At 36.9% G+C, this 17,184-nt stretch overlaps 1 long non-coding RNA gene across 3 annotated transcripts; it reads left to right on the forward strand.

Annotated features, from left to right (window-relative positions):
- The first annotated feature begins 3,406 nt into the window (after positions 1 to 3,406).
- On the forward strand, positions 3,407 to 16,973 carry LOC118164968. 3 transcript variants are annotated; one of them, XR_004749780.1, is made up of 3 exons: positions 3,407 to 3,418; positions 9,418 to 9,422; positions 16,743 to 16,973. It is a non-coding gene; the product is annotated as an uncharacterized LOC118164968 (long non-coding RNA). The 3 variants fall into 3 exon arrangements; XR_004749779.1 differs by lacking the exons at positions 3,407 to 3,418; positions 9,418 to 9,422 and adding exons at positions 5,529 to 5,541; positions 15,335 to 15,338; XR_004749781.1 differs by lacking the exons at positions 3,407 to 3,418; positions 9,418 to 9,422 and adding exons at positions 6,995 to 7,007; positions 8,341 to 8,346.
- The last annotated feature ends 211 nt before the right edge of the window (positions 16,974 to 17,184 follow it).

Raw genomic sequence — 17,184 nt, forward strand, 5'->3', positions numbered from 1 at the left:
ACACTAATTAGTTTTGAAACGTTGTGGGCTTTTCATTTTTTGTTTGGTTTGCTTTACATTTGTGGACGTTTTCATCTATATTTCCCATACTTCAACTGTGAAATCATGCACTACATTCCGTCTAAACCAGAAAATAGATTGAGATACCTTTTTAAGTGAGTGAAATTTTCTCAGGAAAAAGCTCAGTTGGTCTCTCCCACATCTAATATTTTCAAAAGTACTATGAAAGATACCACAAAACTAATTATATTTAAATATGTTTAATATTTACCCAGATATTTAGTTAAACTAGCATCAGCTTCACATCTGAGCTGTCTTCTGTGTTCCTAGTGTAATAATTTGTGTGAGATTAATTGACTGCATTGACAAGGGGCAAGATGATATCCATATGGATGTCTTCTACATCCATGTGGACTTCAGATGCGTATAAACCAAGATATTTCTAAGATACTTATACTTAAGAAAAAGAAATAAGAACTTCCTGAGATAATTTATTCTTTCTTGAGGTAGGGTTATTCCAGCAAAGAGATGTATCAGAGGCAGAGAAATCTTCTGGAGATACCTGTTAGTTTCTAATAATGTGAAGGAGACTGATCATGGCTAATTCAAGCAGCAAATTTAAGCAGTTAGGTTGAAGTGATGTGAATCCCACTTCCTATGAATCCCATGGCAGACATATAGAACATAAAAGCTGTCTGAGAATAACATTTTATTTAGACTGTGTTCTAATGAATTCTTATTTGTCAAGCTTTTTTTTATATACTTTCACCCTTTTACTTGTTTTTTTTTTTTTTCTCATTCCAGCTTAATGATTTTATGCAGTGTTTTCATACAAATTAAACAATAGATCTTATGTAAGTAATTGAATTCTATTATGAGTTCTTTTAAAATGTTTCAATAGTGAGAAAAAGAGAGAGAGGAAAAATAAAAGATTAGTAAAATAGAGAAGATCTATGTGAGGCAGAAAGGAAAATAATTGGTTGTTATACTTTGTTTAATCTGTATGAGGATAAAAAGGACAAACCCTGTATGTAAGAGGGCATCAGCAAGATTAAACACTTAAGTGTGGTGACTCTGACTTACATTGCCGGGGTTAAATTCAGGTTGAGAAATTTTCCACAATGGTAGAGGAAGTTTTCACCTTTTTCTGAAATAAAAGCCAGATACCAGGCATCAACATCAGGATGATTGTGTTCCCCTTCTACAAGTGTGTACTGCAATATCCTATACCACACCCTTTGCCAGTTTCAAAATACAACAGCACCCATTTGTTCATTGTGCTGCTCTGCAAGGCACTGCAAATTTTAATCAGCTGGGATAAAAACATTTATTTTCAAAGCAACATGTAAAAGTGTATCCAGAATTTCATTTATTGTGTGATTTTCCAATAACCAGATAGCACTTTTTGCTTTAGTGTATTCATTTGTAAAACCACAGATTATTGTTGGCATTGAAAGGGGTTGTTGGAGGGAGTGTTTGATTTTAAAATGCTTTGTGTTCTCTGAACAACCTGTTCACCACCTCAGGCTTTTAGACATCCTCTGAAGTAAAGGCAAGGGAGGGAGAAAATCAACAGTGAATGGAAATATCACCTGCCCCATCAGAATGAACGGACCTTTGTGATTGTTTTTCTTTACCTGTATATACATTTAGACTCCCTCTTCTTATCAGTTTAGCCAGTCTTCTCAAAGAATGTCAACTTTCAGCACCTGTGTCTCAGCTACTTCTGTATATTTGCAATATACTTGGTGATTATTGCTTTAAATATTCTGCTCACAGACAATGCTATGAATTTACTTTAAAATAGACACATGTATTATGTATATGTAGATATTTACAAAGAGTCCTCAGGTAGCTTAGTTCCTACGAGGAAATATATAGAGACAGTTACTTAATCTCTTTTGTCTCAAGTAATGATACAGAGTGATGGATAGAAAGAGGCAATAGATTGTGATTCAGTAGTATTATTGCTCATTTCCTCCAGCTCATAAAATCGCTGACCCTCTGCAATTGATGTTCTTCCAGCAAAGAGATGTTTTTCTATGGATTGCAGGTTCTTCACTGTTCATACAGGCTGAATTCAGCCATGCTACTTGAAACAACACTTTACTTCTTGAAAGGTACGAATGGTTGTAGGGGAAGGACGAAAGAATTTGGCCACAAACACAGTGTGAGATTGTAATTCCACCTTTGACAAGAAACGAAGGGTTTTCCAACCCACTGCTGAGCCTGTGGGGACCATGAGTCGGCAGATGTGTTTGGTTTCTGAGATTGAGGGTGCAATTGCTTTGAAGATCATATACTCTCCTCCATGGGTAAGGAAGTCCCTGTCACAGTCCCTTATGCATAGAGAAGGGACCATCCCTGGCTCCCTAGGATTATTCCCAGCTGCCAAGTGGTACTGAACTCTACTACATAACCTCGTGTGCTGGACATGTCAGCCTGCACCCTACTTGCTTCAAGCAGAGAAGATGCTTAAGTATATGAAATTTAGGTCCAGTGCTGAGTATGAACATCATCCAATGGTCTTGTCCTCTCACAGGTTGTGGAAGAAAGAAAGAAGGAGTAGAGAAGTAGGTAAAGCTGGTGGAGAGCTGCCAGAGCAGTAAAATATCCTGCTTCCAGATGACTATGAGTTACTACATCCATACTCCATACCTCAATCCTGTAGCTAAAGGGAAGCAGGGAAGGGATCATAACTCTCTCCATCACAGTCCCTTCCTTGGGCTGCTCTCAGGGAAGCATAACTACATGCCACCCCTTACTCAGGACTCAGCCTAAGGGCACAAAGTAGCCCACTGACACCAGAGATGGAAAAGACCTATTAGGTCCATTTAGCCAATTCCCCAGACATTGCAGGGGTCTTTCCTGCAGTCATTTCCTCCTGCTACGTCCAGCCTAGATAGCCTTGGGCATGAAGCTGTCATGTAGCTGACATGTTAACCACTTCACAGGTTTGCATGTTGCTGGGACTTCTGACACTGGGCTTTGGCAGTTTTTCAGATGTATAATAGATGATGTTTATGTGACTGCAAAGTCCCTGTGACCCTGGATGTATCAGTGTGGGTAACAGCACAGTCTTTAATGTGGGTTTGGTTGATACTATATTACCTGTAGCAGGTGACAGTCAAAATAGGGTCTGTGAACAGTAGGGTTGGTCTGTTACTACCTGGCCCGTGCACTTACAGAAGTAGTATTATTGGGTAAAGTGAGGAAAATGGGCACAGTGTGTGGTAGGTGTATGGGTATGCTGCATAGCCATAGCATTAGCCTTAGCAATACTCTGAGAGCATCTTCCGCATACAATGATACAAAGAGTAGAGAAGGTAGAGTCTGTTGATTCAGGCCTTCAAAGTTCACAATACCTTTTTTTTTTTTTTTTTTTTCTTTTCTTTTTTTTTTTTTAAATCTTCGTATTGTTCTGGAGCTACAGCCATTCCACAAGTTCATAGTCTTTTCACATCCCCATAATGCTTCCCTTGTTTTTCCCCTATCTAATATTCTACTCTGTCCAGAAATTAAGAGAGGTAGGGAGTCAAGACTATCCACCTCCCTCGCCTCTTGTTACCTTGCGTCATGTTCCCTTGCTAGTGGCACAGCATAACAAACAAATTGCTTCTCTTACCTAATTGAATTAAACGTGCAAGTAGCCCCTTCAGGAGCATCAGAGCATTTTATTTCCCCATGTGGTGGTTGAATTCACATTCTATTGCTTGTAAAGCAAGAAGTTAAAAGAAGCAAAGACAAAGAATGTGTGTGTTAAAGAAAAATAAACTAAATTAAATGGGAGGAAAAAAAAGTGAGAGAGAGAGACATCTGCAGAACAAACAACAGACAGTTGTGTGCTTTCTTAGGGATTTAATGTGTGGAACCAAGTGCTGAAAAAAGTGGATTTATTTTTAAAGTCTTTTGTTCAGTATGGGATAGAGATGGAGTCTAAGCAGTTAGTGTAGAGAGAAACCAAATTGTTAGACGGATAAATAATGTAGGTAAGGAGAATCTCACCTGTCAGCACTGTCTCTGTCCCATTTTAAGGTTCCCAAGTACCTTCATGGTTCTGAGAATGAATGAATTCATACCTCACTTAGTGCCACAGGAAAATGGAAATTGTAGCTTTCCTTACCTTGAGGAAGTAACATGGAGTTAAATATGTTAACCTCAGACGATTAGGCTTACAGGAGTACAAGCACCAGGGCTATAGGTGTATCTCAAATAGTTACCATTAGATAGTTTAAAAAAAAAAAAAAAAAAAAAAAAAAAAAAAAAAAAAGTTCTTAAAATATTCTTAAATTCTTGCCCTGAAAATGTACTCTTCAATACTCTGGACAGCTAGCACTGGACCTTGTGCTTGAAATTGTGCAACTCAATGGTGAGCACTAAAAGAGGTGTCCGACATCCTACAGTGCATGATGTACTTAAGGACACATCCAACCTTCAGACCTAGCACAGTGCAATTTGCCTATGGTGTGACCAGGCATGTTGAGCACTTGAATCTTCTTATTACATAACATGAAGTACCAACCATATAATAAGAAATTCTGGGACCTCTCCTCATCATGCAGGAAAAATGGAATCTAGGACTACTGGGTTGTTGAGTTAACCCATTTTCATCTTAGGCATAATCCTACCTTTATCTCTTTCCCAAGCCTTTTCCACTCTCTGTTTTACATTATACTCTCCTCATTCCTCCTGTCCTTGGGATTTACCTTTCACTGATAAATTATCATTTAAATAATATTTATTGTAAGTTGAGCAACCAAATTTTATAAAGACTTAACACTGATTCCCATCTGCCTTTATAAAGTGAATAATATTTCTCAGCAAATTTTCTCTCATAGTATCTGGGTATCTTATCTGTATTTTGTTCACAGTTTATTAAGTTACTGGATCCTGAGAATTCAGTAACTAAATGTCATTAACAGCTCATTTTTCCTTTATTTCAATTATGGCTCATGTGGTTTCATTTTAGACCTCATTTTTAACATCATTATTTTTGTCCAAAAGCATGATTTTGCATTTTTGCACTTTTGGATGGAAACACAACAGGCTATATTGTGGAATGTGGTGCAGTGATTTCAGTGCCCACACCAAACTGGAAGCATGTAATAGCTCAAATCCCTTTAACTTGGTGTCACAGTTTGCCAGGGTGGCTAAAACCATTGTCCTGGTTTAGCACAGTGTAGACTTCCCAGACAGTTAGGGATTAGATTAGAGTACAGATAATCAGTTTAGTCTAAATTAGGTGCATCAGAATGTGGTTTAGAGCCAGCCAGCAAGCTCCAGTCCTAGTTCAAGCTATTACTTAGCTATATTTTCCCTGTTTGGCCTGCCTGCTAGACTGCTAGACCTTGCTAGAATTCCCTAAAACTTTTTTTTTTTTTTTTTTTTTTTTTTCTTTTAAGAATTAGGATGGCTACTTTTTGTTCATACTGCCCTCCAACATTACCCCAACAAGTTTTTTGGACTCATACACTTTCCTTGACCTATTCTTATGGTGAAACACATAGCACATCTGTTTTGTGTTGAGAATTTACCCCCTGTGTAGCTCCAATAGAATTTTCTCATAATTTAGAAGAATTTTAAACACACACACATTCATGCACTTACTGAACTTCTCCTACAACCACAGTGCCACCACAGCAGTCCAGGAGGAAATTCAAGTCCAAGTACCATCCAAAGTGAGCATAGACTACATATGTCACTTGGCCTAGAGGACATAAAGTTATCTATGGCCCTGATTTATTTAGAAATGAGAATCCCAGAGTAATTTAAGTAAAAAAGGCTGGAAGTGACCTTTGGGAGTCCTCTGGTCCAATCCTCTCTTTAAAGACAATTAACTTTCAAATTAGATATGTAGATGTAGTCTAAATTTTTCAGTGTTAAATTAGGTGAGGGTGTGTTTCTCCTAAATATTAACAGGAGGTAGACACACCCATTTTACATCATTTGGGTGCTTGCAAGAGAAATCTAGTTGATCAATGCCAGATAGAATTATGTCTTGAGGATGTCTCCTGACCAGACATTGTGACTTAATCTAAACTATAAATAAATAAATAAAGATCAGAGAAGTTCCCTGTCGGTGGAACTCATCTTTCTACACCACTATGATATTACAATGCCTACTTTATGTGCTTTGGGGCACATCAATAGCACCTCTATTAAACAGCTTGGGAAATAGCACAGGAAACACTCTCGATAGTTAACTTGAAAATAGATATCTTATTGTGAGGGTGGAAGTTTAATTGTGTGGGTGCAGGCCATTCCATGTTTCATGGCCTCAATGCCTTTGAGGCACACTTAATTTACTTGCACATAGGCAGTGTCTCTCCCTTAAAACTAACCAATATATATTTTTTTCATGTGGCCTAAATGATCTTCTCCAAGGACAAGTGTCATCTCCTCTCCCTTTTCATGGTGGTAAAATCAAATTGTCACAGAAGCCATATATGGTGCTGGAAAGGTTTATTATAGGGTAACAGTCTAAGGTCTTTAGAAGAGATTTTACTATATCCTTGTACCACTAAGCAAAACTACTTGTGATGGTCCTTTCTCCTTGTGCCACATTGTTTAATCATGTATCTCAGTGCTTTCATTTGCTCTATTTCTTCTTCAGTTGGAAGCTTTTTTTTTTTTTACTCTGAGTACAACATTTGCAATCTGCCTTTTTACAGTGCATGCAAAAAGTAGCATGTTTTTAACTTCTGAAAACTCATTCAAGGAGACAGCATCATTTTTGTACATGGTGTTCTCTGAGAGTGCTGTGCATCCTGCATGCTTGGTTAGTAGCAGCTTAATGCTGTCACGATCCTCCAGGGGCTTGTCCCATGTGGTTATAATTAACTTTTAATGTCTGCCTTCAGGGCAAAACACTTAAGGGGTTAACCAGTTTTCTCCAAAAGAATGAATAGTTAAATGCTAACATACGTTTATCAATACATGCCATGATGTGAAGGAAAATAAGTAGATTTTTTTTTCCTTCTGCTTGTATCATGGATTTGTCTAATTCAGTCACTTGCCAATTTAGGAGTCAAGATTATCCTTTCAAGTCTTATAATATAAATGGGCTTGCTATATGCTTAACACAAGCTTGCTTAGTAGCTGAGTCAGTGTGAAGCTTTGTTGGATCAGATCTCGATGGCATTTCACCATTGCAAGCACTTGCAGTCTTTTATTCTCCCTTAAGTGTATGTTGCAGATCTAGGAGTGTGTCTTCGTACAAGGACATGTATGACTCTGTGACCAAACCAGACAGACTGTACTTGTAATGTTGGCAGAGAGATGGGAAAAGTGATTATATAAGAATATAATTACCTCATCAACTAGCTCTGCATTGTTAGAGTGGGATTCCGTTTCTAAACACAGTAGTATAATATCACCTGAGACACTCTAGGGTATCCAATGTGCTTAATTCTTGAAACGACATTAGACATCTATATTTCCATCTCACTTTAAATGAGAGAACACGATAAACAGGTTTCAGCTCCACAAACATAGATGTCTAGTGCCATTTTAGGCACTATGGGCTATCCTGTGAATATAGAAGGCCTCAGGGTTCCTATATACCCTGTGCTTGATACCCAAGAACATCTCCAATTATTGCATATAGGAAGCTAAATTCCTCTCACCAAATTGAGACCATAAAATCTGGCATCTTTCTGTGGATACCTCAATGAATTCCAAATTAATTGTTGCATATGTAGGTTGCAGTCCAGCACAAAAGTCTCTGGATCTGAAGCAAGAGATTTAGTGGCAGACTTGCCTGGCTTCTTATTCTGGAGTCAGTGCATCTGCAGGGAGCTCTCAGCACTGCATGGTGCGGACATGCCTTGAAGGTCTGTTCTGAGGCTGGAGTAAGCCAGTGGAAGAAAGACCAGTGCTCTAAAAGCATGCTGAGTAAGCCCACAAAGGGAGCTTGAACTTGTCAAGAAGCTGAAAGATTGTCAATATATATATATAAATATATATATATGACTTGCTTTGCTCCCGTATGCTTTGCTGTGATTTTTTTTCCACTGATGCAAATTCTAGAAAATTTCAGAGAGACTTAATAGAGCATAATATAACATAAAAATATTTCCTCTTAGTTGCAAAAGAAGGTGAAGTCTGTGTCCCAAAAAACTCCAATAGTCTCCAAACTAATTCATTGTGTTCTTAAATAAATTACAGTAGATTCAATTGTTTTAATGGCAGACAGATACAACAACTGGGGAGATGCTTGCATAAAGCTTCATTTATATTCCATGAGAACTTATCTCCACAGTCTCTAAATTATGCCAGTAATTTAAGGACATTTCCAACATTAACTACCCTATCTCCTGGCATTTCTTTGGCTGTGGAGAGTAACATGTTTCAGGACTTGGATTCATGATCTTTGGTGAGTGCAGCAAAGAGCTGGCCCACCACCACTTTCTTTCAGAACTTGCTGCATGCTTCACATAGCCTTTCATCTGTGAAAGCTCATAGCCTCACTGCTCATCAGTGGCTGGAGCTAATGCCAGCCTCTGTGATTTGGAGACGCTGAAGAGTGGGCACATTTTGCCTTGCCTGATATGGGACTAAAAACCTTCAGTAGTGAAAAAGTGGATTTCTAGGTTGAAAACAGCTGAAGCAACTGCAGCTAAAATCACCAAGACACAGGTTAAACATAGAAATGAATTAGTTACATGGCTTACCCACTTCCCATCCATGTTTCTTGAATAACAGACTTCTGCATAAACATCACCCCACTTTTAGAGATGGAGAGGTCCAAGTCACAAGTCACATTTGCCCTTAGAGTTCTTGGCAAATTAGTAATACATGTAAGGTAAGAGTCAAGATCTGAGATCTTCAGCTGACCATGCTTTCAAGACTGTACAATGTTGTAAAGCAACATTTACTGGCTTCAGGCTGTTAATCTTCTGCATTGTCAGCCTATTCTATTGAGATACGACTGAGCAACATTAACTTTTATACGCAGTCATTTCCCTATTGTTGACTTGATCTGATCTCAGTAGAGAGTTGCTGTCAGTATTCCTCAAAGAAAATGGGCTATGTTAAATACCTTTGACTAGTGCTTAAGCAAAAGCTTGCAATCTTCAGTCAAACATAACTGCCTTTGAAAAAGTGAAAAAGTGCAGAGGAAAAGACCCTGATGCTTAGCTTATCAGGGATTTTATAAAACACTAAATACATTTCTCTGTGTACTGTCTGCAATTTCAGAATATGTTTTAGGCTTTTTTTTACAATGTCTGACAGTATCCAATTCTTCTCCATGTCAAAGAGCACCATTATGAGGTAAGGCCTCATAAACTATATCAGAACATTGCCTCCAGTGCTTTTTAGGTATATAGCTCCAAGCAAATGTCAAGGGCATACTGGCAAGGTGTGATACCTTCCAACTTCCAAAAGTGCTGCTGGATGATGGAGAAGAGTAAGGAGCCAGAGTACCTTCTGCACAAAGTGCCTTTTTTTTTTTTTTTTTTTTTTTTTTTTTTTTTTTTGTATTTATTTTGAAGCTGGCTACTATGAGCTTCACTTGAAGGTCACTGCTTCTTAGACTCTCACTTTACACAGAAGTGTACAGCTCCCTGGGGCAATCTTCTTTAACAATAGAGGGAGCTCACCCAGGGTGTCCACACACCATTTTCACTACACCTGGTAAATGATCCTGCGTAAGTTGTCATATCTTTTGGTCTGTTTTTTTGCCTCTTCAGACTAAGTTTTGTATGATGAAGACAGTCTCTTTCTAGACTGTTTTGGTCTGCATCTAATATAGTTTAAGCAAAATCCTGAGTGCAGATTTCAGGAGAGGAAATAATAAAGTAATAAAATGTATATAAATATTTTTATTTATTTAAAAAGTTCTTTAAAACTCATCCTGAAGGAATTGCATTTTACAGTTCACAAGAAGCCACATAAAGCTTTGATTAGTATCAATAAGAGTCTGACCATCTTACAGAAAACCTAGTAGACATCTTTTTATCCTCTCAGAAACTCTGAAGAAACTTTTCTAGAACACCACAGCAGTATATACATATCTATGTATGTATTTATATGGGATTATTGTGTACTACACAAAAGCAATTGAGCAGTTGCATATCACCCCTCAGCTACCTGACTGCCAGGGTCTGTAAATGCAGGGATCGGGGCAAAATATTCAAAGCTGTTTACCCGAGAATTTTTTGAGATATGCTTCAGCAACTTCAGTGCCCAACACTCACTGGTTATATGGTTCTTTGCTCCTACCCAAGGAAAGAGCTCATTGACTTCATTGAGTTTTCCTAGATGAAATCTGTAAAATGAGCACATTAATAAACTGCACATTTTGAAATTGAACTGAAAGTATCACCCACTAATCCTATAGCTTGCATTGAAAGTATTTTATGCATATATATGAGATGCATTTTTGCATTTTGTTCATATCCATTTCCTTTTCATTGAAGTTATTCCATACTTGGATACATTTAACTTAAACAGCACAAAAAGAAACCAGTTTGCTGTTGGGAGGTAGCCAGAGACCAATGGGTTTTCGTTTGAGCCATTACACATTATGTGGAACAAATTAATTTCTGAAATAGAAAATGTTGTCACCCAAGATGTTTGCATTCTCTCTCTTCCTTATTTATGCAAATAAAATATTTTAAATCACCAGTTATTCTCTGAGAAAAAAATAATCAAAAAAAGAGAGCTGGCACACTTTTATGTTGTTTAATGTTAAAATCACAGACTATTAGATTAGACTAGATCTTACTTAGCTGACATTAATTTTTCTTCTTTGTGACATCCATGGAGTACCCAGTCATGTCTGAAATTTTCAGTCACATGAGGTATATTGACAAGTTGGATCACTGGGTTGAAATATCCAGTGATTTATAATAAATTCTGATAAAGTTACTTCATCCCTATCCCCTACTCCCAGCGCCCAAACAACAGCAACAACAACAACAAAAATCTATTTTCTGTTACAAGATATGCCTTCTTCTTCCTGCTCTTCTTCAATGATATTGTCTATTCCCCTGAGAACAGGTTGATCTGATGCACGGCAAAATAAAGAAAAATCTCTCTCTCTTTTTTTTTTTTTTTTTTTTTGTATATTCTCATGGACTTCAGGCAGGCCTATTAAAAGAATGTACTTTAAATACCTGTATAATTTTAGACAGATTTTCAGCTTCCCTATATTATCATAACTCTCCAGAAATCAATGTAATTCTGTCTATTTGAACTAATTAAAGTTCTATCTCTATATTTTTTTCCATTTTACAGAACTTGGGAGCTTTTCTCTTTTTGATTTTCAATTAAATCTTTTCACCAGTGTAAACATCTGAGCATAGTAAAATACACAGATGAGAAACAGACATGTCAGCGGCTTCTATCATGTTAAACTAAAATGGAATCAAGAAATATTCTATTTTTTTCATTTCAGAATTGTTTATCTTCTTTGCCCCCTTTGGAAATGGGTTTTAACTAATACTGTTTGTGCATGATTTTCAACTTTTTTTTTTTTTGTTTTTGTTTTTTTTTTTTGTTTGTTTGTTTTTTGTTTTTTGTTTTTTGTTTTTTGTATCTTTTCTTTGAGATATACCCAGGGGAAAAGAAAGAAAGAAAGAAAAAAAAAAAATTATAGAGTTTATAAGATGTTTCAACTTTTAGTAATTAAGCTCTGGTGAACATTGCAAGAATATTTAATACTGTGCTGCTCTACCTGAGGAGGATCGAGAGACTTACAAGGAATTACAAGAACATGATTTACAAAACAGAAAGCTCACATTGTCAAAACATCCTCTGTAATGTTTTCAGATGAGAAAGATTTTTCTAGCATTTCATTAGTAATAGGCAGCAGAGAGAGTCTCATGGTATTAAGGCTGTTTTGTTTTGTTTTGTTTTGTTTTGTTTTTCACTCCCATAGTTAAGAGTAACTTGTTGGCTTTTTTCCACCTCATGCTCGCTCTCACAGATGAGCATTAGAGAGAATTTGGAAATGGAAGGCCTCTCTGTCTGCTGCTAGCAGGGTCAATTCAGTGTGGCAGCTGCGAGCTGGTGACATAGACTTATATTGACACAACCCACTTTTTGCTGCAGAATCACAAAGCGAAAGCACCCGGGGCTCTTCTGCCTTTTTCAATAAGATACGAATTTTTGTCTTCCTTGTATTAAGCAGAGATCTGTCATCTTGACTTGTACACTAAATGGTCCATTCTGACTGCCTTGTTTGTGTCCAATCCCAGTCAGAATCTAGAAACATGTGTTAACATTCGGCATGTTTGGGGGCGAGCTAGAAGGGCCTGAGGCTAGACTCCCTGATGTCTGCTGGAGGGTAGTCAATAATCATTAGCCCTTCAAGTGGTAGATGCCCAACATAAACTGTATTTATTTATTTAAAAAATCTTTACTTTAAGCCACAGGGAAAGGCATTTTAGAGAACGCAGCTCCCCTGAAGTAACGAAGCAGTAATAAAGACGTAGTGCCATGTTAGTGAGATTCTGGTTTATTGAGGGGAGCATGGGTTTTTAGCATTGTGTCATCAGCCAGAACAATGAGAAACTATTAAAAGTAATTAGCCCATGCACATCTGTCACTTAAGTTTATCCCTGTGGTGATAAAGAAGTGTGATTTGCGCCAAGACTTTTCTGATTGCCAACATCTCAGCATTAGCCGCAGACCTAAACCTGCGGCTATGCTGGATGTTCAAATGTTCATTACAGTCAACACAAGGTAAATGAAGCTGGACTTTTTAATTTTATTTTTGATGGAGTTCAAAGAAACCAAGTTTGTACTAATTAAAAATTCAGAGAAACTGTGAAGCTTCTCATCTAACTGTGACTGTTTATGTGTGGATAGGTGTCAGTGGCAGGCCAAACATTACTGTCATTTATATTTGCACCCATCTTGGTGTGAGTGTAGTGGAACGGTGTTGATGGAGAGACTTATTTAGAGTACTTATTTCTATTTCTGTGTTTTTCTACTGCACATGTATACCAGAAATTTTAAAGTACAAAGTTAAAGAAAAAATTCTAATATAAGAAGGTGAGTGTGTAAGATATAATTCAGTGCACCTAACATTTGAAGTCCAAACCTGGGCAAATAGTCTTTCCCCTTTGTAACTGATGTAAAGAAACAAGTACTTCCAGAGGGCAATGCGATTTATCCTAAAATAAATGGAATAAGTTGCCCCCTTGAGGTAACTACTGATGTCCTTTGGCTATATAGGGATCTTTGATCTCTAGCTGAGATCAGTTATCCCACATTTAGATAGCTGAACTCATATGACATGATTCCTAATGGAAAGATGTAAGAACTCTCTTATGGACTATGTCCACATTGATGTCATTTATCATCAGTCAGTATCAATTTTTTCAGAGAAAATAAAACAAAACACAAAACCAAACCAAACAAGACACGAAACACCAGCAATAAGATCTATGGTTTCATCTGTTTATACTTTAACATTATTATATTCTCTACCAATATTTGATCTTTAAATGTTGTATTGTCAAAGCTAATAATCTTGTCAAAATTCTTAGAATTGTTTGCATAGCATCAGTGAATGTGTATTTGGCATTTTAAAGAGCCCATTTCAGCAGTATATTCAGTTCAACAAGCCTATCTATAAGTGAATCTCAGTGAAGCCACAGGGATTATACACATGCCCATGTTATTTGCTGAACTGGGGCATTAATCTTTAATATTATTGCTTTGGTTGTCCAGCTGGATGAACAGTCTGCAATTAGTTACCCTAAAATAGCTGCATATGCACTGACAGATTCAATATCTTCTCTAATAAGTTGGAAAGATGGGTCCTAGGTTGAGAGCTACCAATAAGCCGCTGGCAAAATGACCTAGGAAAGGAAGACAGGCTTATTTGACAGTAGGTTTAATTATATTCTCACTTTAATACCATACTTCTTTTGAACAAGCCTCATGTTTAACAGGACTTGGTGTGTAGCAGTTTTTTCACATACAGCAGATGGGCATTGACACATGTAGACCTGTGCATATCCAGAGCTGACATATCTCATTTAGCCTCTAGTTGTATTGGAAGGAGCAACTTTTATTTCTGATTATTTCCCAGCTTTCCACCCCACCCTTTACCGTATAGACTGTGTGGACAAATTATTGTTAAATGGTCCATATTGATTTTTTAAAAAATCATACAGAATCATATGCCACAGAATCATACAATATCATGAGCTGGAAGGACCTACAAAGTATTGAAGCCTTTGCCTATAAGGCCTTCAAATTGCCTTCTTTAATCTGTTCTACAGTACAGTCTATTGTAGTGGTACCTTGAAGAAACATAATGGCAGAAAGGCTTTTCTTCCAAATGTTTCCACCTAAGTAGCCATTTTTTTCAAATGTGAATCTCTTACACCAACTTTTAGATACTGAAATTTCCATGTCCAATTTAGGTTAGTCATTATGACCTCCATAGACAAGCACAGAAGATATTTTAAGACTACAGGGCATACCCTTTAAAGGTACTTCATATAGATGAGAGGTGTCCAGAAAAAAATGATATGGTTTTGCTTTACTTTATTTCATTTTATGCCATTTTATACTTTTTTTTTTTTGTAGTTATTTTTATTTTTGTTTTCCAGTCTTTTTGTTCTTTTCCTCTTTTAAGCTAGTAACAGGCTGTGTTTTCAAATCAGTGTAATTCTTTTTGGTTGTTTTGGTCCTTGTCTAGAACCACTAGTACTTTTTACCTAACTTCCATCTTAACATTGAAGGAAGGCTTAAAGAGGCACTCTAGAGAAGAAATACAATCTTGCATATCTATTCTAAGATGTGCTAGAGGATAAATTGCCTCTGCAGTTTTCTCTCTTTTTCCATGGACTTTAGATTGAATCTAGAGAAGTCTCTTACACATCTCAGTTCAGTTGATCTAAGATGATTCTCATCTGCATTTAGTTCTTTTATCTGCTCTGCAGGCAATAACTGGTAGTACTGACTGGAGAAAGAGAGGAGTGAAAGGCCTTGGCAGCTGCACACTTGGAGCATTTCTGACATGGACTTCAAACACAAAGGCCTTTGGATTTCTTTTCCTGTATGAACTTGATTTGTTTTATGTGTTGCTTGCTATTTATTCTCAGTTTTGTCCCTTCCACCTCTGATGCAAAGTATGAGATTTTGTTTTCTGATGGAGCATTTTTAAATTATTATTCTGAATGTTTTCACTGTGACCAAGCTAATCCTCCTTTGCATCATGACAGTTCCTGGCAGCTGTTTTTTGTAGCTGTACTACAAAAAGCGAGTGGTAATCATGCTCCTTGCAAAAGCCACTTTTCAAGAAAGCCCAGAATCTGCAGCAAGCATTGGCAGAATGTTTTGAAATCTTCCCCTCCCCCCAAGCCACTAGTAAAGTTTTGACAATTTGTTTGTGAATTTGAGTTAAGTTGGATAATGTAGTGTCTTTTTTTTTTTTTTTTTTTTTTTTTTTTAAACACTCCTTTAATGGCCATCTCCCCCCCATTGTAAACCATCTAGATGGACAGAGTGACAAATAGACAGCCCGAGCCATCAGGTGTTCAGATTTCCTGTAAGGTTTCTAGAGTGTTTTAGGACTTTAGGCAGGAACCAACTGCATTACTTCTATGGCCTGCATAAATTAGATCAAATTACAGGATTTCAGTAGTTTTTTTTTTTTTTGTTTTTTTTTTTTTTTAGTCCAGGTTCTTATTACTATACTTTGACAAATAATTTCAATAAATGTAGGAAAATTAATATAGAAGAACAAGATTAAATATATATATACATATATAAATATATATTTATCTGTGGTCTTTCCTTTAAAATGTTTTGGACTTGTATTTTGCGCATTTTCAGGGTGAAAGCAAAGCTTGGAAAATGCTAATTTCCTCAGCAGAGTGCTGCTCAGAGGTCTCAGAGAAAAAGAAGCAAGTGCCCTGCAAATCATCAGATATTGCTAAGGTTTGAATAAACTTATTTGCTATATCCGTTCAGTTTTCTACCCTGAGAATCCCTCCCTGCTTCTCTAGCTGTCTCTAGCTCTGAACCCCTGGAGCAGGAAGATACTGCCTTAAAGCTATTGGGATTAATTATAACCAACTAATACCAACTTTCTATTTACCCACACAGTTTCACAAAGGTTTATAGCACACCTGAAACAATCCCCAAATGTGAGCACATTTATTATTTAGGAATGCTTGCTCAGATTATAATTTTAGTTCTCCTACTCACTATAAAATATCTACAGAATGAAGAAGGGGGTGTAAGAAGGCAGGAGAAACATCCCAGAAGAAACATCTTACTGGCTCTAGGGCAGATAAAAAATAAATAAAAAATAATAATAAAAAAATCCTGCTAGTCTTTATTTTTAATTTCTTGGACAAAACTATTTTTTTTTAATGTTTTCATGGATTTCTGTTTTTTTTTTTTTGTTTGTTTGTTTGTTTTTGTTTTGTTTTGTTTTGTTTTGTTTTGTTTTGTTTTTTAATAAAATGTCCAAAACTCCTGAAAATATTAGAACTTTTTTGTTTAAATGATGGAGTTTGAGGTTTTTCAGTGGTTCAGGAGAAAAAAAAAAAAAAAAAAATGAAAATAAGGGGGCTCCTCTTTATGTTTTTATTGTTGTTGTTGTTTTTCTGGTAGAAAACAAGGAGGCCCATCTAATGCTTATTTTTCTCCTATTCTAATCATCCAACTTTGCACTTCCTGGCTCTCCGCTATACATCCCAGGGTGCGTTGCTATCTCCCTGATACTGATTTTTCTGTCCTAAAATTTAAAACAGATCATAGAATCATAGAATCATAGAATCATAGAATCATAGAATATCCCAGTTGGAAGGGACCCATAAGGATCATCAAGTCCAACTCCTCGCACCACCCAATAGTTCAGACCATGTGAATAAGTGCACAGTCCAATCTCTTAAATTCATTCAGACAGGCTCAGTGAAGTGACTACTTCACTGGGGTGCCTGTTCCAGTTCACAACCACCCTCTCGGTGAAGAACCTCCTCCTGACGTTCAGTCTAAACTTCCCCGCCTCAGCTTAACACCATAATCAGATGTATTGTGCAATTAAAGTCAGCTGCTCTACTGATGATGAAGAGAGTAACTAGCTCTGATCTAATGGTCTATTTAAATGTTAAAACATAGGAGCTGTCTTTTTCCCAATTTCTCTCTATGTTAAAGGATTACATGAGAAGGTGTGCAACCACATGTTCAGCTGCTCCTCCTAGAATACTC

Source organism: Oxyura jamaicensis, chromosome 3 (assembly GCF_011077185.1).
Source record: "Oxyura jamaicensis isolate SHBP4307 breed ruddy duck chromosome 3, BPBGC_Ojam_1.0, whole genome shotgun sequence".
Lineage (NCBI taxonomy): Eukaryota > Metazoa > Chordata > Aves > Anseriformes > Anatidae > Oxyura > Oxyura jamaicensis.